At 45.9% G+C, this 22,617-nt stretch overlaps 1 protein-coding gene across 1 annotated transcript in view; it reads left to right on the top strand.

Moving 5' to 3' along the window:
• The window catches only part of LOC138447913 (zinc finger protein 544-like), a 202,873-nt gene that overhangs the window by 111,472 nt on the left and 68,784 nt on the right, over window positions 1-22,617 (top strand). The window contains exon 2 of the mRNA XM_069604430.1: window positions 5,532-5,663. The gene's annotated coding sequence lies outside the window, so the exon portion shown is untranslated. The remainder of the gene's footprint in view (window positions 1-5,531; window positions 5,664-22,617) is intronic.

The following is a 22,617-nucleotide window of genomic DNA, read 5'->3' as shown; positions in this document are numbered from 1 at the left end:
TCTACATGTTCTTAGTTCGGAAGTACATGTTCCTGAGGGAAACTGGGAACTTGGTACATGGTTTTGGGAACTCCTACGTTCGTGGGGATGGAAGTTGTTTTCGGCCCTGCTGATTATCTTGGGTAGTTTTCTATTCCTTTGTTGTTGTATACAGTGTCTCCCTGGTATATGTTCAGTATTAGGGGTGTGCTGCGCGCAAGCAACAAGTGTATTAGGGCATACAATATACACCCCAGATAAGGTTTCCAAGGAGTACGTGTTAAAAGAAACTCTAGTGTCTGATCTAATGGCAATAGATATGTCTGATAATGATTTGGGGTGTGTAGACGTTGAAATGTGGAGTTAGTCGCAAAGTGATTGAAGGTAGTTTAGCGCTTGGCATAGGCCAAAAGGAGGGTTTGTTAAAACTGATATAGTGTTGTTTCGTCCTCATTGTATATGTTGGCCTATGCCCAGTCGCTCTGCGAGAAAATCCGCATTGCAAGGTCGTAACCTTAAGTTAATTGAGCCTCCATGTTAGGTCAAAGCCGCCATTTTAGTTATTCATGCAAAGTCACCCCGTGGCCTAAAATGGCCGACCTGTGTTCTCTTGTTCTTACTTTAACCTCTTCAACCTCTGTAGGAGAGTTAATGTCTAACCTGCCTGCGGGCTACATGTTAGGGTCATGTAGACCTTGTCCTTTGTTGACCTCGGGATCAGGGGATTACTTGAATCAGCGACGTTAACCTACAAGTATACAAGAACAATGACGCTGTTTAAACATGTCATATGAAACATCTGTTTGACCTGCATTAAAGCAAATGTGTAAAGAGTGTAAAGTTAAACCCAGAGAATAATAGTGTTTCGGACCTGCGGACCTTTGAGTGGTGTCCTGAGTAGCCTCGATAAGACGAAATACAGTTCGCCATGGCACATTGATTTTGTAAAATACCCAAATTGGGTTAATAAACAAAAAACACAAAAAAAAATAGTGTTTGTTAGTAAATGTATTAAGAAATAAACCGCATGCACGAGATATGTAAATTAGGAATGAACCTGGCGCGACCCTAGCCCAGTACATGATTAACTTGTAGGAGGCTGGACATCGTTATGAAGAAATTGTATAAATACGCCGATGTCCAGCTAGCAATTCCTGTTCACTGCTCACATTGAACCTGCTGGTGGTCTCTGTGATGTACTGACTGCTAAATAGCTATTTGTATACTTTGTTTTGTAAACTGTACAGTATTGCAATAAAGATTCTGGGAATCTTAACTAGCCTGTGTTGGTGTATTTCTCTTTGCATGGTGTAAAAGCCTTAATATTGTATTTTCTGATTACACATCCCCTGTCACTTCACAGGCCCTCTGTACGGCCCTGGCTTCTCACTTCATCTCAAAAACCCGGGACATCCTGTCCACCCTCTCTGCTTCTCCTTCCAGTCTCCCCTCTTCCTCCGGCCCCCCTGCGGCCACACACCCTTTTTTCCCTGCCTTTGCCCTCTTCTCTCCCAACGAGGTTGCTAGACAAGTCCGATCTATGAAAAGCTCAACAAAACAGATTCTTCCCTGTTCTTCCCAAACCATCAAGGACCACATTGACACCCTTGCTCCTGCCCTGGCTGACTTCTGCAACCACTCTTTCACCTCTGGAACCTTCCCCTTCCCCTGAAACACTCTCTTGTGAACCCTCTTCTCAAGAAACCCTCAGCCGACCCCTCCCTTCCAGCTAACTATCGGCCGATCTCTATCACTCCTTTCCTGGGCAAACTCCTGGAAAATCTTGCCATCGCCCAGCTTAACCTTCACACTGAATCTGTTGGTTGCCTCGATGACCATCAGTCTGGCTTCAGAGCAGCCAGAATCAAGGAAACTGCTCTCCTGACCATCTGTAAAGACCTGCTCTCTAACCTTGATTCTAACCTCCCCTCTGGCCTCATCCTTCTTGATCTCTCTTCTACTTTTGACACGGTCAACCATGCCATCCTGCTCAAAAGGCTCTGTCATAACCTGGGTATCACTGGTCAGGCCCTGGCGTGGCTGACTTCTTTCCTCTCTGGTCGACCTCTCTGATCGACCCTCCCAGGTTCAACTTGGGTCCTTCCTCTCCTCTATCTCTCTCTCCACCTGTAGTGTCCCCCAGGGGTCTAACCTTTCTCCCTGGTTGTTTAATCAATACCTGGCACCTCTCGCCCACCACATTGCCACTCTCTGCCCCAAATTTCAGTGCTATGCGGATGACACCCTTTCAGGCTTCCCTCTGCCACCTCTTTTCCCTCTCTCATCCCAGATTGTCTGTCTGCAATCTAGAAGTGGTACGCTGCCAATGATCTCTGCCTGAATGGCAGCAAGACGGAGATCCTCCTCATCAGCACACCTGCACCCCTCTTTCCTTTCACTCTCTGGCTGGCCTCCCTTGGCCCTCTCCCTCGGGGTTATCTTCGACTCCACACTCTCCTTCTCTCCTCACATCTCCGACTTCTCTAAGAGGTCAAACTAGCAACTGCACCTCCTCAGAGGTATTCTTCCTTTCCTCTCCTTCCCCCAGAAACTCACTGTTTCTAGAGCTCTGGCTCTCTCTTGGCTTGTAACAGCCTCTTTTTAAATCTACCCGCCTCTACCCTCTGTTCTCTGCAACTCATCCAGAACAGGACTGCAAGACTTGTCCTTGGTCTCAAGCCCAGGGATTGTATCTCTCCAGCACTGAAATCTTTCAATTGGTTCCCTGCGGCTGCAAGGATCAAGGTCAAGACCATTTGCATTGTCCACAAGGCCGTCTGGGGCATGGGACCAAAATATCTCCAGCTTTCTCTTCTGAAGTATCTTCCTACTCGAGCTCTTCTCTCCTTGAGGGTCAGTCGCTTTTCCAAGAAACAAGCTGGGGCAGATCTTTCTCTTTGGCTGGCGCCTCCCTCTGGAACATCCTCCCTGCCTCTCTGAAACATGAGAAGAACCATGTCTGGTTCCAGAAGTGGCTCAGGACCTTCCTCTTTGCTTCTGCCTTCCATCTTCCACTTCCCTGCTGATCTCCTGTCTGATACTGCGCTGGTTACCTGGCTACCCGCTGAATCATGGGCCCATGTCCCTGCCCTCCCAGTTACACACCAGCACTGCCTCCCGGCAACTCTGCACTTGGGGCTGTATCTGCAACCCTACAGTCCCCATACCTGCACTACGAACACTTGCTGTCTGCACTTAACCCCTGCACTGCCACCTGCTGGCCACACTTCTTGTTTTTTGATGTTTCAATCCTATGATTGCTCCTCCTCCCATTCCCCCAGCACTTCTCTCTTTTCCTCTCCGCAGCACTTGCTCCTCCTCCCATTCCCCCAGCACTTCTCCCCTTCACTCGCTCCTCCTCTCATTCTCCCAGCACTTCTCCCTTTTCCTCTCCCCTGCACTTGCACGATCTCACTGGGCCTAGTCAGATCGTTGTCTTGTGCCCCCTTTGTTCCCCTCCCCTGCATAGTCGCGCCTTGAAACACGTGTATAGACGCGCTAAAAATAAAATATATCATATAATAAGAAGTGTTAGATAGTGCCTTTAAAAGAAATATCGAGTCACCCTCAATGTTATTTCCAGTGATAATATCACTGTTTATGGCAGTGAGGAAAACTAGAGCTGGGCGAGCCTGGCGAGGCCCGGGCCGGTCCGGGCTCCAAAAGGGGCTCCAATCTGACCCTCATTTCGAGCCGGTATCCCCCAGATGCTATGGGCTGCACCATGGCTGCCCGTGGCACAGCGCATGAGTAAAAGAAAGCAGCGTAGCGTACGCTGCACGCAGGCTCGTCCACACCACCCTTTGAGCCATGACTTCCTGCCCCGCCCCCAGACAACACTCGTGGGCAAAATGGAAAGAAATACTTGTTCTGGCTAAGATGTTTGGCCGGGCAAAGCCGTAGTAAAATGATTGCTGTAACACAGGTCTGGAGACATGCTGATGAGAAACCACCTAAGTTTGAGGCAGATACCAAATTATTAGAGCAACTTCATATATTCTGAAGTAAGAATGCAATGGACCCGCCTCTTGCTTCTTTGCTTTTGCTGTTTGAATATATATGCAGCTGGGAATGAATTTGGTATAATGTTACATGTGTTAGTTATTGATGAAATGAGTAATGATATTCTCCTTTTCCCTTGTTTTATCTGAAATCATTTTTATATGTGTTATTGTGCTCTATTTTATTTGTATGTGTTACATTTTTGTTTTCTTAAAACTGTATACACAATAAAAAAATTAAAGAAATTGAAAGAAATACGCATACATGAAAATGATGAAGGCGGTCCTGATGGCGACTCGGGTGGCGAGATGGCCTCAGGGCCGCATTTCTTTTTTTCACATCTGACCATTTGTTTTTCCATTTTGCCTGCGGCAAGCGGGCAAAATGGAAAGAAATGACCGTATATGAAAAAAATAAACGCGGCCCTGATGCCATCTCGCCACCCGAATGACGCCATCAAGGCCGCCTACATTATTTGGTTTTCATATATGGTCATTTCCTTCCAATTTGCCCGTACCGCAAGTTGCTTTTTTGTTCTTTACTGTTGGCTAAATTATTTAAAAAGTGAAATATGAAAATCAGCACCTTTGCGTACATACCTAGAGCCGTGCCTAGTTGCGACAGCATTTTCGGAGGCCTATAGACATGACAGACGCTTAGCAGTGCCCATGGGCTGACACAAAAGCCTCTTTTGGCCTGTTCTGGCCATTCGGTCTGGCACAGAATTGCTGCGCATTTTGAAAGAGGTTGCTGAATTTCTGCTATTTGGATTTCAAATGCCTATCTCTTCTGTGGTGCCCTGGGGCATCCGATGACTACCCATGGCCAGGGCCATGTATGCTATAGATGAATTACTCACCTTTAGACACTCCCCAGGTAGTCGCTCTCTTCCAACATCAAATAGACTTTGTGATTTTGCTATTCTGAGCCCGCCATCTAACATTCTCTTGAACACTAAATCCACGTCCCCACCTTCAAGTAAAGCAGCACTTATAAACGTGGGATCTGCATCGTCTCACCTAGTGCAACTATATCACAGACGATTGCTTAGCTCTCTTATTTATCACCGAAACTGGGCCGAATAAGTCACCTGCTGCCATGTATCATCAGCGAGTCCCCTCACAGTGTCTAATATATACTATTCATGGCAGCATTGCACCCTCTATGAGGCTTCTCCCTTAAAGTGACCTATGGACCCTTTTCTTATTACCAGGTACAGTTGTAGCATTTCATGCAAAATGCACAGTGTGAGGCTTACAGTAATGTGATGAATTTGATGGCGTCATCACAGATTCTCCTGTGGTAACCTCCTTCCACCCTAGCAGTCATCTTCATCAGCATAAATGTTTATCATTTTGCACAGGTTGCAAGTTCTCTTTTTGTGAAGTTTCTTTGGCAAGAATGTATGTAAGGTCGTATTGGGAGCGGTTGGGGGGTGATGACTTGCATGTTTGCAAGGTATTCTAAAAAGGTGGCGATACACTTGCACAGTACAACATGCGTACCTTATACAGACTGTTTTTGATCCTAAAGTATGTCTTTCATTTTAGAGAGAGATTCTAGATATAGACTTGAAGGGAGCAAGGAGCGGTCGCAGAAGCAGTTGCTGGTAGCCGGGCTTACAGGCAGCCACACGAACAGTGTCATGGATATGACAGGCAATGCAGCACCCGTTGGATCAGGTAAAGAAAGAGCAAATGCCTTCAAAGGCCTCCTTTTTAAGTTGCAGGTGGGATCCAAAGTACTTGTAGTAGTAGGGAAACATATATGCATGGGTTCTTAAGTGGGGTTGTGAGCATGTGATTGTGCAAGTGGCTTGTCGTTGTAATGGAAGCCAGACGGGGACCCCTTTGTGGAGTACTTACAGGTGCTACGATCTTTGCAACAGTTCTAAGTGCTGCTCTTTCATTCCCCTCCTCCTTTTCTTATACTGAATGTTTTTGGCTGATCACATAACTGTTTTACTAAGTTGGCCTAAAGAAACGAGGCATCCATCTTATACATAGTTTTTTCCACTGTTTCCATAGCAGCTGATTTGTCTGGTGAAAAATGCCCACAAGAGCGTTGTTCTGAGGTTGAGGGAACGTTTGCGATAGCGTTGGACTAACCGGTGCTGTAAGAAAGGCATGGCATCAAAGTAAGACAGACACAAGTGATCACAGTTCAAGGGTGTTTATTAAACCGTAAAATGGGTGAGAAAAACACCTAACCTAAATCTAAGATGGGAGCAAGCTACAACCATCAAATAATAAGGCAGTCCTACTGTCGTCTTGCCAAATAAAAGTGTCTAAACTAAAAGATTTATTGGCCATCCTTACCGCTATGCTACAAAATAGTGTGCGACAATGTTCACAAGAAAAGAAAGAAGTGTTCACCAAATGATTAGTCAAGATGTTATGGCTGGGGTCTCCCTTCCCTGTGTTTTTAGCACGGGACAAGGCTGGGCCTCTCTAGCACAGCAGACTCCTGGTCTACAGTTCCTTTTCTCAGTATCAGGGCCTTCTGTGCCCAAGTCATGCAAAGTCTCTTGCTTTAGAGGGCCTGATATGCCAAAACAAAAAAAACAAGATTCCAAAACAACAAAATAAAAATTCCTTCTGTTAACCTTCACGTCGGGTGAATACCCTTCACCCTTGGATCCCCCTTGGGCTCAGACCAACCACTCACTGTGGACATCCCTCCGTCGGGTTCATACTTGTCATCACAATGTAGTTCACTTGGCTTCTTCACAGATTGGTATTCACTTCCCCATCCTTTTCTCTTGATGTCCCTCCGTCGGGTTCACACTTGGCGTCACAATGTAGTCCACGTAGCGTCTTCACAGAGTGGTATTCACTTCCCTATCTTTTTCTCTTGACGTCCCTCCGTTGGGTTCGGCCTTGGCATCACAATGTAGTTCACTTAGCTTCTTCACAGAATGGGATTCACTTCCCTATCCTTTTCTCTTGACGTCCCTCCGTCGGGTTTGGACTTGGCGTCACAATGTAGTTCACTTAGCGTCTTCACAGAGTGGTATTCACTTCCCTTTCCTTTTCTCTTGACGTCTCTCCGTCGGGTTCTGACTTGGCGTCACAATGTAGTTCACTTAGCATCTTCACAGAGTGGGATTCACTTCCCTATCCTTTTCTCTTGACGTCCCTCCATCGGGTTCACTACCGCTTTTCAATCAATTCTTCATTTGTAATAATCAAAAGAGCCTTAATATCTTTTTAAACAATCACACAATGTTCACTTTAGGTCCCCCTCATCTGGGCTGGAGGGGCCACATGTCCAAAATACCTCTCCCTCCAAATCCTTATCGATGCCATTTTCACCATCAACCTGACAACTTTCATTTCTAGACAAGAAGTCAGCCATGACATAGTTCTTGCCAGAAATGTGTTGCACCGCACACATCAGTGTCCTTGCAAAGCAGTGAACCAGACACCCCGTCCAAACCTCTGGAATTAAATATACCCATGAGAGGTGTGTGGTCTGTATATACTGAAAAAGCCCTGCCTTGAAAATGTCTTGATAGACCATGACACACAAAGAGTCTCTTTCTCAATAACAGAGTATTTCTCCTCTGCTCCCTTCAAACATCTAGAAGCACACGCTATAACCTTTTCACTGCCCTCCTGTGTCTGCAGTAAAACAGCCCCAAGCCCAGTAATACTGACATCAGTGCGCACCAAGGTTTCACATGTGGTATCAAAGTGGCCTAGTACTGGTGCATTTACAATGCACTTTTTAATGTTCTCAAATTCTCTTTGACCTTCTATTGACCACTCAAATGGTGTGTCTTTATTACACAGCCCCCTAATAGTTCTAAGCTTGTCAGCAAATCCATTAACATTTTTTGCGTAATACTTCACTAAACCAGGACAAGATAACACACCTTGCTTGTCACAGGGGTATCAGGTAATATTATCCCCATATATATGGTCGCCGTAAATAATATCGCCGGGAAAAGGTCATGGCGATATTATATGGGTGACCATATATATGGGGACAGGGGCAAAAAAAAAAAAGGAAAAAAAAAAAGAAAAAAAAATGTTTGGGGGTTGCGGGGGTGTCCCCCGCATGTTCCACGCAATGTTCCATGCAATAATGTCACCACAAAAAGGGCAATCTTTCGGCGATATTTTTGCATGGCGAGATTTTTGTGGCGACATTATTACATGGAACCGTCACAGGTAGCTTCCATGTTCACTATAGCATTTACTAAACTCTCTTTAGTAGAAACTCCTTGCTCATTGAGTTTGTGCACTAAATAATTCATTTCACTTACCCTGAACTTACATTTATTCTTTTTTAGAGTCAAGCCCACCCTGTCTAATGTACATAACACTGTAAATAATCTCTAGTCATGTTCTTCCAGTGACCCTCCTGTGATCAAAATATCCTCTTGAAAGTACAACTCTCCTTGGACTTCGCTAAATAGTTTATGCATTCATCTTTGGAAATATGCTGTAGCTGACACAAGGCCAAAAGGAAACCTTTTGCACCTAAATGTGCACTCCTGCGTAACAAAAGTCACAAGATTTCTGGAAGCCGGATGGAAATTGACCTGGTGGTAGGTTGACATAAAGTCCAATATACTAAATAATTTAGCACTTGCCATTCTACCTATCATTTCCCCTGTGTTGCATAGGGGAAATTTAGCAACCACTACACATTTATTCAATGCACGTAGATCGACAAACAACCTGACATTTCCATTCCCTTTTCGCACTACCACTACTGTCGAAACCCACTCTAAAGCCTCTACTTCTTCAATTATTCCTTGTTTTAGTAATTTATTAATTTCCTTGGAAACTTCTTCTCTAAGTGCTATGGGAACACATCGAGCATTAGCTGTGACAGGTACAGAATGGCGCATGAGCGTAATTCTGTGGGAAAAACCCTTCAAACATCCTATTTTCTCTTCAAAACCTCCTGCAAACTTGTCTTCCGGTCTGGGACCATCCATGGAGACAGCAACTATATTCCCCTAATGTCCCATATTCAAACCAACCGAAAAGGTTGCCCCCTCTACTTGAGACATACACGTCAGCCTTTATTCTTTGATCACGCCACCACAGCTCAATCTTGAAGTAACCCACAAACCCAATGGGTACACCCCCAAAAGCACTGGCTTTGACTTGTTGAGGTAGCAGGGGCATTCCCTTGAATGAATCTTTCCATACTTTGTGATCAATGATGGAATATTCAGAACCAGAGTCCACAAGCAGCTCCACCAAATTATTACCTATTAGAATATTGGCATGAAGTTCGCGTCCTTTCCTGCTCTTGGCACCCACTCACTCACTGACCAAGTCACAACTTGCTCACGCATTTTCACTCTCCTGTCCCACAGACATTTTGTTAAACCCCACCTTTGGTGATATTGCTGCAGCACCTGGTGAAATGACGCTTCTTGTTCCATTTTGGACACACTACGGTTAGGGCTGCGCAATCTGCAGCATTAGCATAATGTGAAAAGATTCCACACCTGAAGCATTTCCTCCCTCTTGGCAAGATTTAGGTCGCTTCCTCGGACTTACCATGTTCACCACCCTTGTTACTTTTGCTTTTCACCGCACTGGCTTTGTTAGTAGGTACATTCTGGTGACCTGTAGACTCTGCATTGACATCATTGGTGGGTCAATTCATCTCAAGTCCCTTAACACAGGCGATGGTATGCTCTATGCATTTAGCAATATTGTTTGTGCCCACCCTGACTAACACGTGTAAAAATGAATAAAACAGACACTCCCTGGGCAGGGAATAAGGCACAAAAAGCGCAGGTTGCGAGAGTTTAAGGAAAGTTTATCTAGATCTCTGAGAGCGGTCTGACCACATCAAGGTTACAACACTTTTATATAGTACATCTACATTTTTAACATATGATGCTACGTTGGACCTGGATTGGTCAGCCGGGGTGGTGTCTTAGGTGTGGGCATCATCTCTTCCTCCGGGTTGGTTGCTGGGTTGGCGGGAGGAATGATGTCAGACATTTGTGCTCCGGATTGGGTGAAGGTCAGGTCGCTGTGAAACACGGTGGTCACTATCTAAGCTAAGAAGATATATTCTGAGTAATGCATGCACTAAATAACAGTTGATCAAAAGACTCTCAGTAGTGTATCATGTCGTTATACAAATCACTCAAGGGTTTATACCGTCTACACATTTGGGTTACACAGGTCACATGTTTAAGGGCCTTGACCACTATAATACTGTCATTGAACTATAAGGTTAGGCTCACAAGAATCTCAGGTATGTGGCACTTGTTAGTATTGGGCACGATATACTGCACAGGGTTCTAATGTTAGTTGGGGGGTCTGTTGGGTGGGCTTCATAGCGAGGTTGGCAGTCTGGCACATGAAAGGGCTGCCTTGCAAGGACATAGGGTTAGAATGGCAATAAGTTTCAACTGACGAGGGTAAGAGGGCAAGGACACTTTTGTGGAGATGGACGAGCTATGTGCTTGGCTCATGTTGGTTCACATGCAGGAAAGTGATCTCAGAGGAAAAGGGATGTGTTACATTTATTATTTGTTGCAAGCAGCTCCGGCCTCAGCGTGAGAATGGAGCCACAGAGTTTTCCAGTTGGAGTGGGGACGAGGGTGGGGGCCATGTGCTCTGAGCTACAGTGGCGGGCAAAAGGGAGAGATGCATTTTGTACTATCGCAGTGAGGCCTAGTTACCAAGATGGAGTCGAAAGGGGATACAGAAAATGGATGCCCTGACTCCTGCTCGGTGGTCCCATCTACGCGAATATAACCAAAAGTTAGTATTGCATAAGGGCGAGGGGCGTACCCACCACTAGAGGCAATTGGTCCAAGTTTTGTACTGAGAAGTGATGGTAGAGAGGGGCCCATTGGCCCTCGCTCCCACACAATATCTAACGCTTCCTCCAGTGTGGGGTCACTTAGTCCATATCTCCTCACTTATTGTATTCTCTTTCACCTTGAGCATGAATCGATCTCTCAGCCTTTCATTATATGTTGTGCCAAATGTACAGCTGTTAGCCAGTTCCTGCAATGCACTAATGAACACTTCACAGACTAACCCTCTAATTGATCCCTGGTTGAACATTTTTATCTTTGTCACACAATGCTAACCTTTCTTTTAATAACGTTTTGATACAACAGCCTGGGCAGGAGGCCCATTCTGAACATCAACAAACAGCTTTGAATAAATTCATGTATACTCTGCTTCAGTATTGCAGTGACTGCTAGCATGTACCAGTTTGAAAGTAAACGTTAAACACAATGTACCCTTACCTGTACTTTTACTATGAATGTATGTATGTACTTATCTTTACCTGTCCTTACCTGTAACTAAACTACAAGTATTCTTTGTATGCTGTGCGCCAAGTTACCTAAGGGTTTGGTGCGCCCTACAAGTTAATAAACAAACAATGTAGATGTACCCAATATAACAAATGATCACCTGTCTCTCCCTTTTAATCTGGTTTTCGTCCTCCTCTACTTGTTTTTACTGATTCTCATCTCTCTGCCTGCCACTCTACTCTATTCCTATTCTGTTAGATTTTTCTGATGCCTTTGCTACTAATGATCAATCATTATCTTCTCCTCTTCTCTCCCCTCTTATGGAATTACTGGCTCTGCTCTAAATTGGTGTAGTTCATATCACTCTGAGCAATCACTTTTTCTCTTATCTCTGTCTCTTGGCTGGTAATGTCCCTTCTCTATCACAATCCCTCAAGGCCCCATCCGTGAACCTTTCCTTTCCTCTCTATACCCTTCTCAGCTTGCACACATTATTAAACCCTTTGTCTTACAGACCATTTCTATGCTGACGACACACAGATCTCTCTTTTTCTGCCTTTTCTGTGACCATCCTTAATAACATCTCTGTAGAGAGGACAAAGAGCAGGGGCGCCAGGACACACCTGGTGCACACCTCTGTGAACATCAAAGGGCTGGGTAACTTCTCCCCGAAGACCCCAACATACTGACCCAATGTTTCTTGAATATAATGGCTGTATAATTGGCAGTAAGGTTTGGGGGGATTTCATAATTTGCAAAGACCTGCCGGGTGTTTACACAGTCAAAGGCGGTTTTAAGAGCAACAAAGACTGCATACATTTTAGATCTTTTGAGGATCGTATATTTCATCAGCATCAAACAAAGCCAAAAACAGAGCTTGACGGTGGCTCATTATACCTGCTGAGATGACCCAAGCATGAAGGCGCCCAAGAATGACATTGGAGAAGAGTTTGTCTGCCCCATTGAGTAGGGAAATTGGGTGATAGTTCCCCAGGAGGCCCCTCCCTCCCTTTTTTATAAATCAGTACTTTCTCAGCCGCGCACCAAGATTTTGGAACTGTTCACGAGCAAGTAACCATGTTAGAAAAACAGCCGTGCTAGCACCAGCCCCCAAACTGATGGCTCATCTTTGAAGAGGTCTATTGGGATCTTGACAGGGCCCGGGCTTCTCCACCCCTGCATCACTCATTCCCTCCTCTACCTCTTTTACAGTGATGCAGTGATTTTCTTCTTTTGGTGGCGCTCTGCTGATACCCGTGAGTCCTCGTACAGGCCGCTAAATGGCTGTATCCTGCATCTCGGTCTATACTACAGGTCACAGGATTTGCGTTCACCTTCGCCCGCTACCAATTTCCAGAATAAACCTGAATCACTGTTCCTGCAATCATCAAGTAGAGTGTCCCATCTGCCACTGGTATGCAGTGATAAATTTGCGGCAAAAATGTAGCCTGTACAAAATAATCGCGGCAAAAATGCTGTGGTTCGTCCCGTTGACGATGTACCCCATTACACCATTTAAGAGGAGCAGGGGTTGCGGGGGTGTCCCCCGCTCCCCTTAAATGGCATAATGGGTCCGGGGGTTGCAGAGGTGTATCCCGCATCCTTTACATGGATTGCGGCGGCAAAACCATGGCCTTTTTGCCACGATTTTTTGTGTCCACAGCCATGTTTGCCACGATTTTAACACATGGTACCCTGCCAGTATAGGATGCTTCCTTTTTCGTTTGGTCATATTTTTGTTGTATGCACAAATGTCCCGGCGGCAAGATTTATCGACTGGCGGACCCACCTTTAAGCATGAGGCAGTTCTCCCCTTGGCAGTCCTGCAATCTGCATCAGGCAATCGGTTTCTTCAATAATCAATGTTTGACTGTCCTTGATGGTTTTGTAAAAAAGGGATGTAGGTTTAGAGCCGTAGCACTGAACTCCCCTCACTGTTATGTTCCCATTTTTCGCTGTATCGCCAAATACTTTTATATTCTCAATTGTTGCTCCGTAAATCAATTCTATTCTTCAATATAAGCCCATTTCACTGTTTGTCTAGCGTGGCTTGTAACTGCTATATGGGACACCCTATCTAATAACTCCTGATGACTGCTGCAATTCCAGCTGCAGAGTTGGATGGCAGTTATAAGGGGCCTCTGATCATTCTCACAGTGGTTAAGGACTTCAAAGGTGTCCACTGAATCCCAATCTCTGCACTTATTGATCTATGGTTGATTCTTGAAGTGCCATTATGACCATAGAAGGTGTTCTTGGCTGGTTGATCAGTTGGAAAACAGCCATTACAAACCCTGAGGTTCAGGCCAAAACAATTATGGGCAGACTCCATGCCCTGTGTGTGAGCCTTCCTTGTATAGTCGGCCATCAAGGCAGAAATCCCCCATGCTGAATCTTGTCCACCCCAAAGCTTGTCAAGCTCTCTTAGCGGCTCGTACTGTAAGTTTAAGTGGCCCATAGCCAGGATGAGGTTTCCCACCTTTGTATAAGATCTTACATTGCTGACAGGCTTTTGCAGCATACTGTGAGGGGTCAGAAATGTGAAGCGGACCACTTTGTATGGGGTTTTCATGTGATGCAATTTTATTAAATCAAAAGGGTTTGATGAACGTCCCACTATCCCCTACCCTGAAGAGGAATTCCCTGCCTATCAAAATAAACTAAAGGAAACGCTCTAACGAAAGGAATCTGACCCTCACACGTATACACACAACAATCATATAAACGGAATATATGGCAATTCAAATATAATAAAATCACAGTCATATTGAATGTAAACTTAATAACGGGTTTCCTTTGTAAACTGGGTAATGTTCCCTTCCCCAAGTTTAAGACAGGAATGTCTGTTAACAGTTCAAAATAGGAAAGTTCTGTTTTATACCAAAGTTCTGGTGATGCGATTCTTCTTACTCCAAAATGTCTTTCACTTGGACTTTTGAAAAGTTCAAAAGAAATAATAACTCCTTGTCTCTCCACTTGCAGCAAAGAGTTCAACACAACTTTTTCTTTAGAAACCAACAACACTTCCACCATCTAGAGCAATATCAATGTTTGGTCCGGATAACTCCTCAAGATAATGTAGCGGCCTTGCCACTCTTCTTTTTCAGTCTTTAACCACAATACAGTACTTCAACAACTTCTACCTGGTCCACTCACCTGCCAGGTTTACCACTACAAAGTCCCTTACCCTGGTATACTCGCCTGCCAGGACTAAAAAGCTTCTCATACTACTACAGGGTACTTCAGTGGTAAGGTTCACTTGAAATGAAAAGACATGAAACACATTGGTGCTGTTTATGCCATGGGCAATGCAGGTTATGCTCCTCTCCTCTTGAATATCTCCTATCAGGAGGGCAGCGCTTCTGCCATAACAATACCGCTTCATTTTGGCAAAGTCTTTTGACTTCCAACAACATCAGATCAACAGCTTCAGTATGGGCTACTTATTCTGGGAAACATTGAACACATTAGTACTGTTTGTTCCACCCGTGCTACATGCAATGCAGATTCTGCTCCTCTCCTCCTGAATGCTTTCTATCAGGAGGGAAACTCTCCTGCCACTTTTGTTTTTCCCCCTCTTGCATCTAGCAAACTCCAATAATGGCCTTTTATCACATGTATTCTTCTTCAGCTTAGACAATGCTTGTTCAGTTCTTTATTAACAATTTCCTCCTCCTTTCCCTGGAAGTAGGGGTCACAATTAGTTTGTTTCTTAATTGCCCTCTCTTGGCTTTGGCAATATGTGTTGTTGTTAATTTTCCTTAATATAGCACTCTCTTGGCTTTGGCAATGGTTTCGATTTTTATAATTATAATTGTAACCTTCTTGTTTGTTCCCAAGGGTCTTACGCTGCTGCTTTAATTTTTTTGTCTCAGTTCGGTATGCAAAATGATTCTTAGTCTGCCCCTCTCACTTCTTTACAATAGTTTGGTAAACAGTATTTGTAACAGTGGCCAGCGGGCGATTACAGAGCGCACGGGTGTCACATAAAGCTAGTGAACTTGCCGGGTGCTGCATACGTGTCTGTTCGCTCCGCTGCTACTCTGCTTTCTGCTTCCTCCTCTTCCTGCTGCATGGTACGTTTCTTTCTTCTACTTCCCACGGCACACGCCAGTTGGGAAAGGAGCATTCCTCGCTCCACAAGTGTTCCGGTGCTCACCTGCCACCGGAGCACAAATTACTGTGGGGAAAGCTTTTCAAATTCACGCATGCCACCGTGCTTCCTCTGCAATCATGGCCACCACAGGGAAAGCTTGCTGGAACAATGCATATAGGGTCATCAAGGTTAGGGACCCACACGAAACCGGCACCTTTTCACAATCAACGGTGGTTCTGGCCTCTCTGCTTCCTTTTAGCTTCTGCTGCCACTCCAAAGTGAAGTCACAACAATTACTGTACCTTCTGCTTCTTCTCTTGGCCTGCACCTGAGGGGGTCCTTTATACTCCTTAGTCCCGCTCAGGTGTGGGTCATTAACACTACTAGGCTGCACCTTGCAGTCAAATGCCTCTGCATCACTCTTCCTTGTCCCAGTAATGTGAGCATTGATGTCCACAATGTTCAAATGACTTTTCGTTTATAAATTGACTTATTTCACTTCCCTTCTTGACTACATTTTTGGGAGGAGATTTAAAATGAGTCAATGATTGTTGTGAAATCAGAGGATAGTTAGTTTTATCAGAACGTAGATGGCAGTAACTTTAAGAGGGGCAGCTTTATACCTAATAAATGCTTGATTAGGATGGTTTTCCTAACCCTCAAGATGAATAGCTTTAGAACAGGAAACCAAACGCCATTATTATGCTGGCTTCACTGACATCTCATCCTCTGAGGATGACGAATACTGCATCTCACCCAATGGAGTACTCCTGTTCCCTTGGGGCCCTGCTCCTCCCAGGTGATCCTCCAGGCTAATGCCACCCCCAGGGTTTGGATCAGGTAGCGGCTGCCTTCCCCTGGCCACCTGGGAGGAGACTTTCGGTGGGGTGTCTGTGAGGTCTCAGCAGGATTCATGTGTTCCACCCGGCTAAGACCACCCCCAGCGTTTGGATGAGGTAGCGGCTGCCTTCCCCTGGCCACCGAAGAGGAGACTTGAAGAGAAGAGAGCTGTTTTAAGGTTTTTGCAAAAGGCAGGGAGAGAGGTTTCAGCTCTGAGAGCAGTGGGGAGCTCATTCCAGAGTTTAGGGGCTATATATGGGAAGCCTATCCCTCCTGCTTTGGCCCTGTTGATGCGAGGAATGGTGAGTTGGTTGGTGTAAAATGTTCTTGTGGGCTCATTTATAACGCGCCTGTACACAAGTGTTTCTAGGCGCAACAAGACAAAGGGGTATGTGCAAGACAGATACGACCTTATCTTTCAAAAGAAAATCTTGCTTTGATTGCAGCTGCAATTGTGAACTGCAAGCTGGATTATTGTAACAGCCTCCTAATTGGTACGTCCCAGGCTAATCTTAAAACGTTGCAGGTGGTGCAGAATAGTGCAGTGCGTGCTGTGCTTGGTCTCAAGCACAATATGCACGTTGCTGAGGCTAGGCGCAGCCTACACTGGCTGCCTGTTCAACAGCGGTTGCAGCATAAGGGTTTGTCTATTGTGTACAAATGCCTGCTGGGCGATGCCCCGTCATATCTTACTGCTAGGATCAAAAAGAAACCAGTTGGATGCCTATCACGATCTAGTCGTAATATTTCTCTGGTCCAACCCCTGTCCACTTTGAAGAGAATTGGTGGTGCTAGTTTCAGTCTTTGGGCTCCTGCCCTATGGAACTCCATGCCAAAACACCTGGCTGAAAGCAGTTCATTAACTGTTTTCAAGAAACAACTAAAATCCTTCCTATTTGATAAAGGTCACGGGTAATCCTCCAATATTTTGCTTTGACATTCATCTCTACACCACCATATTCTTGCAACATCTACTGATTTCCTTTTCTGTTGGCTTGTAGGATGATTTCCGTTCTTTTTCCTGTCCCTTCTGGATTATTTATTTGTTTTTGTTGTCTGTCTTTTTTCCCCGCCTCCTGTGTGCACCCTGAGGCCTTTGGGTTAGTGGCACAATACAAGAGCCCAGATAGATAGATAGATTGAAGGAGGCAGGGGGCTACGAATGGGACAGTTACAGCCCCTAAGTGCACGGTAGGCTTGGAAGCAGTGCAGGGGAGACTCTGGGGGTTGCCAAGCAACCAGTCAGGGCAGCAGACAGGTAGGTCAGCAGGGTAGAGCGAGAGAGAAAGCATAGGAGAAAAGGAAGGTCTTGAGCAGCTTCCGAAAGAGAGGCACCTGCAGAGGAGAGAGATCTACCCCTACCCTCTGCCTGGAAAAGCTTCTGACCCTCAGAGAGTTGGAGGTAACAGAGGGAAGGGCTTGAGAAGGAAGGTAGTTAGGAAGAGAGTGTTGAATGTAGTGCAGGCTCCGGCCCCAGAAAGCCTTGTGGATGATGCAGAGGGCCTTGAACTGGATCCTTGCAGCCACCAGGAGCCAGTAGAGAGATTTCAGGGCTGGAGAGATACAGTCCCTGGGCTTGAGGCAAGGATAAGTCTTGCAGTCCTGTTCTGGATTAGTTGTAGAGGGCGGAGAGTAGAGGAAAGCAGATTAAGAAAGAGGCAGTTGCAGTAGTCCAGCCTAGAGAGAACCAGGGCTCTGGAGATGGTGAGCTTCTGGGGTAAAGTCAGGAAAGGAAGAATACGCTTGAGGAGGTGCAGCTGGTAGTGGGCCTTCTTGACAAGGTCCCTGATGTGAAGTGAGAAGGAGAGAATTGAATTGAAGATGACACCAAGGTTTTGTGCCTCACAAGAAGGCGAAGAAAGAGGGCTCAAGGAGGACGGCCATAGTGAGAGAGGGAAAGCGGGAGCAGGGGTCCCAATGAGGTCCCAATGAGAAGGATCTCTGGCTTACTGGCATTAAGGCAGAGATTGTTGGAGGCACACCAATCCTGAGTTGCAGATAGACAGTGTAATGGGGCATTGTTGGCTAGAAAGCAGGTTCCCCCCTGCCTTCCCCAGAAAACACAGAATTATAAAATCTGAAAGAACACATTTGAAACTGCACTTTAAAATCTCCTGGAAATGCAGCTGGCACAAAGAATAGTTAGCTTTGCTGCACAAGTAGGGATAGAGGAGGCATTAGCTTACACAATTAGTGTGTCTTTTTAAATAGAATAGACTAGGTGGCAGGAAAGAGCGTAGCAAGATGGGGTCCCTCTACACATGTAGGGGCAGCATGGCTATAATAGGTAGGGTCATGTTGCAGCATACCCATATGGAGAAATGTCATGTGCCAGCCATGCAACAGGTACTCGGTAGACAGCAAATAAAAGCAGAGCTTATGTGTGTTGCAGACAAAACATAAACGTGACAAAATGCCATTTTAAAATTGCACCAGCAGAGAATTTAACCTTGCCTCTTTAAGAAAAGCCAAGTTGAACACGCTTGAACAAATCAGGAATAATGCTATAGCCGGCTTGACGATGACTAAACCAAAGGAATGTCAATGCTGAGCCATTGCAGGAAGTGCACGTGGTGAAGTAAGATATTATTGTGTTCGGTCAGTTGTCAGATAAATCGGGTTACAAGGACACAGCAAACCGTTTCAAGTTTATACCATCCCAGGAAATCAGAAGGAAGTGACAGATTAATGCATTCTGTATCCGTCTACGTGTGAAGAAAAGATGCGAGGAACGTCTAAAGGAAAACAATTAAATACCGCAATGAAACCTTAGCAGGATAAGACACCGAATAATTATTCACAAATCTGCCTAGATCAGGATGGCGATTACAGATTGCGAACAAGGCTTTGAGCATGGCATGGGAGGTAAACATGGGCTAATTGATTTAATTAAAATAAGGTGATGCACTTGTCTCTTCCGCTCTCTCACTTACATAAATGTGACAGCATGCAGCCAGTTCATGGATAGTGTGACCACATTGTACCCGATTAGCACATGTCTTTTTCACTGCAGAAGTAATTTAGGGCCTACCAATTAATTTCCAGATATGATGAGGTAGCACTTTCTTAGGGGAAGGGCCATGGGTGGGGTCTTAGATAACTATTGTCCAATCCCTAGGAGCATACATATATATTCCGTATGTAGCTTAGTAATCGGAGCCCATGAGTAGGAGCAATAGGTTTTCATTACTGTGACAGTTCAAACGTTGGAGAATTCTGGAGCGAGAGCTTGGCTTTTATCTTGATTTTTCCCCAGGATATTGCAATAAACTGGTTACCCTGCATCCAGCGTACCACACTCTGTGTTGTCTCTTTTTTGACAAATACCAGTTAGAGGGCCTTTTGGCTTTTGATCTCTTCTTATCAACAGTCAGGAATGAGTGAGAGAGGTGGGGAGCCAGAAAGAGAGAAAGAGCAGAGTTTCATCTGCATAACACTGAAAGTTAGAGGAGAAGGTAGAGAGATCAGGTGGGCCAAGAAAACATTGAAGAGCCAGGGTGAGAGGATAGAGCTCTGCGGAACACCACATGTTGAGAGAGCGGTGGTGGAGAGAAAGGACCCAAGTTGGACCTGGGAGTGTGGTTCAGGAGGAATGATATCAACAGAAATGGCCCAAAATGTCGCCCTCACAATTGCACGGCCGAAATGCCTTTTCTATTATTAAACACCCCCTTTGCCCCTCATATATATGTGGGGGGTATGGGATATTATAATAATATGGGAGGTTGCGTGGGGTCTCCCCCCGCATATCTATGTGGTGTAAAGGGTGTTTAGTTAATTTCGGCCATCGCAATTATGTGTGGTCACAGTCATCACATAGATCTGATATCAACCACTCCAGGGCCTGATCCGTGATGCCCAGGTTCTTGCAGAGTCGATTGTTTAGGATGGGGTGATTGACTGTGTCAAAAGCAGACTAAAAGCCAAGGAGGATGGGGACAGAAGGAATGCTGAAATCAAGAATGGAGAGCAGATCTTCACTGGTGTTCAGGAGAGCAGTTTCAGTGCCTCTGCCTGCTCTGAAGCAAGACTGATGGTCATGGAGACAACCAACAGATTCAATGTGGAGAGTAAGCTGGAAGATGGGCAGCTTTTCCAGGAGTCTTCCCAGGAAGTGGTGATAGAGATGGGGCGATAGTTTGCCGGACAGGTAGGGCCAGCAGAAGGCTTTTTAAGGAGGGGATGCACAAAAGAGTGCTTGAGGAGAGAGGGGAGGGTTCCAGTTGCGAAAGAGTGATCATAGAAATCGGCCAAGGCTAGAGCGAGGGTATCAATGTGGTCCTTTATGGTTCTGGAGGAGCAGGGGAGCAGATGTTTGGATGACACTTTCATAGATCGGACTTGTCTAGAAACATTGTCAGAGTTTGTCAGAGAGAAAGAGGAGAAAGGAGGAGGAGAGGGGGAAGAGGGGGCCGTGAGAGGTAGAGGGAGAGGAAGAGGAGAACAAGGACAGGATGTCCTGGGCTTTAGTGGTGAAGTGAGAAGCAAGAGTCGTACAGAGGGCCTTGGAAGGAACAGGAGAGGTAGAGACTGCAGAAAGATTGGCCAGCTCCTTACAGATTTTAAAGAGTTTGGCCGTGTTAGAGGCCGCAGAGACACAGACTTGGATGTGGACTCTCTTATTGGACAGGACAGAGAGTCTGTATTGTCTTTGGAGCAGGCAGCAGGACAGTTTGTCAGAGGATGCGCCCGTAGCCCTCCACTTCCTCTCAGCCACCCTGCACTTGAGTTTCAGGGCGGTGAGGTCAGAGTCATAAAAAGAGTTGCACTTGGAGGTAGGCTTCAGATGGATTTTCATGACAGGGGCAAGGATGTCCCAAGTGTTGGAGATAGAAAGATTAGGGCTGTGTCAAGAGTGTGAGTCAAGAGAAAGTAGAGGCAAAGGCATCCACTGGCACAGTCTTCATGGGCCGAATGAACAAGAAAGTAGGTGGCAGTGCTGGGGCGGGCTTTGCCTGAGGGTCAGATAGTTTCAGGGGAGAGGAAAGCAGAAAGTGGTCAGTCCAAGAGAGAGGAGTGGTGAGAGGGTTAGAGAAGGCGGTGTTTGAGGAGATGAGAACATCCAAGGTGTGTCCGGCAGAGTGTGTCGGACCAGAGGGTAGAATGGAAAGAGAGAGTGTGTTTCGGAAGAGCCCAGAGGAGGGATTAGAAGCAGATGTTGAGGTCTCAGAGGAGAAGTTGAGAGGTAGAGGCAAGGAGAGGTCAGCCGACTCTGAGAGGAACAAGGCAACCTGGTCAGGAGGCCTGTAGATGATGGCCAAAGGCAGAGAGAGGCCAGGAGAGATAGAGAACCTGCAGACCAGATATTCAAGGGAGGAGTAAGCCTGCGTAGGAATAACAGAAAAGGCGACCCACTCCGGAACGATCAGAGCTACTCCACCTCCCGGTCGGTTGGATCTATGCTCTGAAAGGATTGTGTAGCCATCAGGGAGTAGAGTGTCAAAACTTATGACAGAGTTGGCCGTGAACAATGTCTTGTTGAGAGCGGTGATATCCATGTCAAGTTCTTCAGAGAGGTGGCAGATGTCAGAGGAGTGTTTGACAGCAGAGCAAGAGTTTGGAGTAGTGACGTGGAGCAGGTTGCCACATTTGAAAGTTTTCCGGCTTGGGGTACAAGCTTGAGGTAAACCCAGCAGAAGTGGTAGAGGGGCCCGAGAGTGGGCAGAGGTGGTAGCCAAGGTGTGATAGTAGCCAGAGAGGCGGCAGAGATGGCAGAGGAACCAGAGAGGTGCTAGAAAGAATAGCAGGAGAGGGAAGGAAGTTGATAAGTTATGTTATGGTATGTTAATGAAACTTACTGAGCACGCAGTCACTGAGGTATCATGGTGCTCGGAAGAAAGAGAGGAGAGGGAAGAAACAATTAACAGAATTTATTGAAATAGGTACGTGTTCAGCAGTTTCCTTGAAACAAGATGATTAGAAGACTTTTTCTGGGCTAAAGGAAGATCATTCCACAGTCGGGTGGAGGCGACTGAAAAAGCTCTACCTCCAATCCGGGAGCGGCGAAAAGGGAGAACGACAAGTAGACGCGCAGTCACCGATCGTAACTGCCGTGTAGGGGAGTAGTGGGTGAACTTGCTGTGGAGATATTCGGCCCCCTTATCATGCAGTGCACGGTGTACCAGGCATAGAGACTTAAAAACTATGTGCTGGGATACTGGCAGCCAGTGTAGAGACCGCAGCACCAGTGAAATATGGGCCCCATATGGAGAGCCTGTAGCTACTCTGGCCTTCATGTTCTGAAGACGCTGAAGTCTCTGGGTTAAAGCTTTAGGCTGCATCAAATATAGCGCGTCGCAATAATCTAAACGGCTGAGCACTAAGGCTGCGACCATGGGAGGGCGAAGATGAACTGGAATGAGAGGAAGCATCCCCTTAAGTATTTTTAGATGGAAATGCCCTGTCTGGCAGACTGCAGCCACTTGGGCCTCCATCGAAAGTGAGG

Source organism: Ambystoma mexicanum, chromosome 3q, assembly GCF_040938575.1.
Source record: "Ambystoma mexicanum isolate Mex_15411 chromosome 3q, UKY_AmexF1_1, whole genome shotgun sequence".
NCBI classification, from domain to species: domain Eukaryota; kingdom Metazoa; phylum Chordata; class Amphibia; order Caudata; family Ambystomatidae; genus Ambystoma; species Ambystoma mexicanum.
This window is presented reverse-complemented; position numbering and strand designations above follow the sequence as displayed.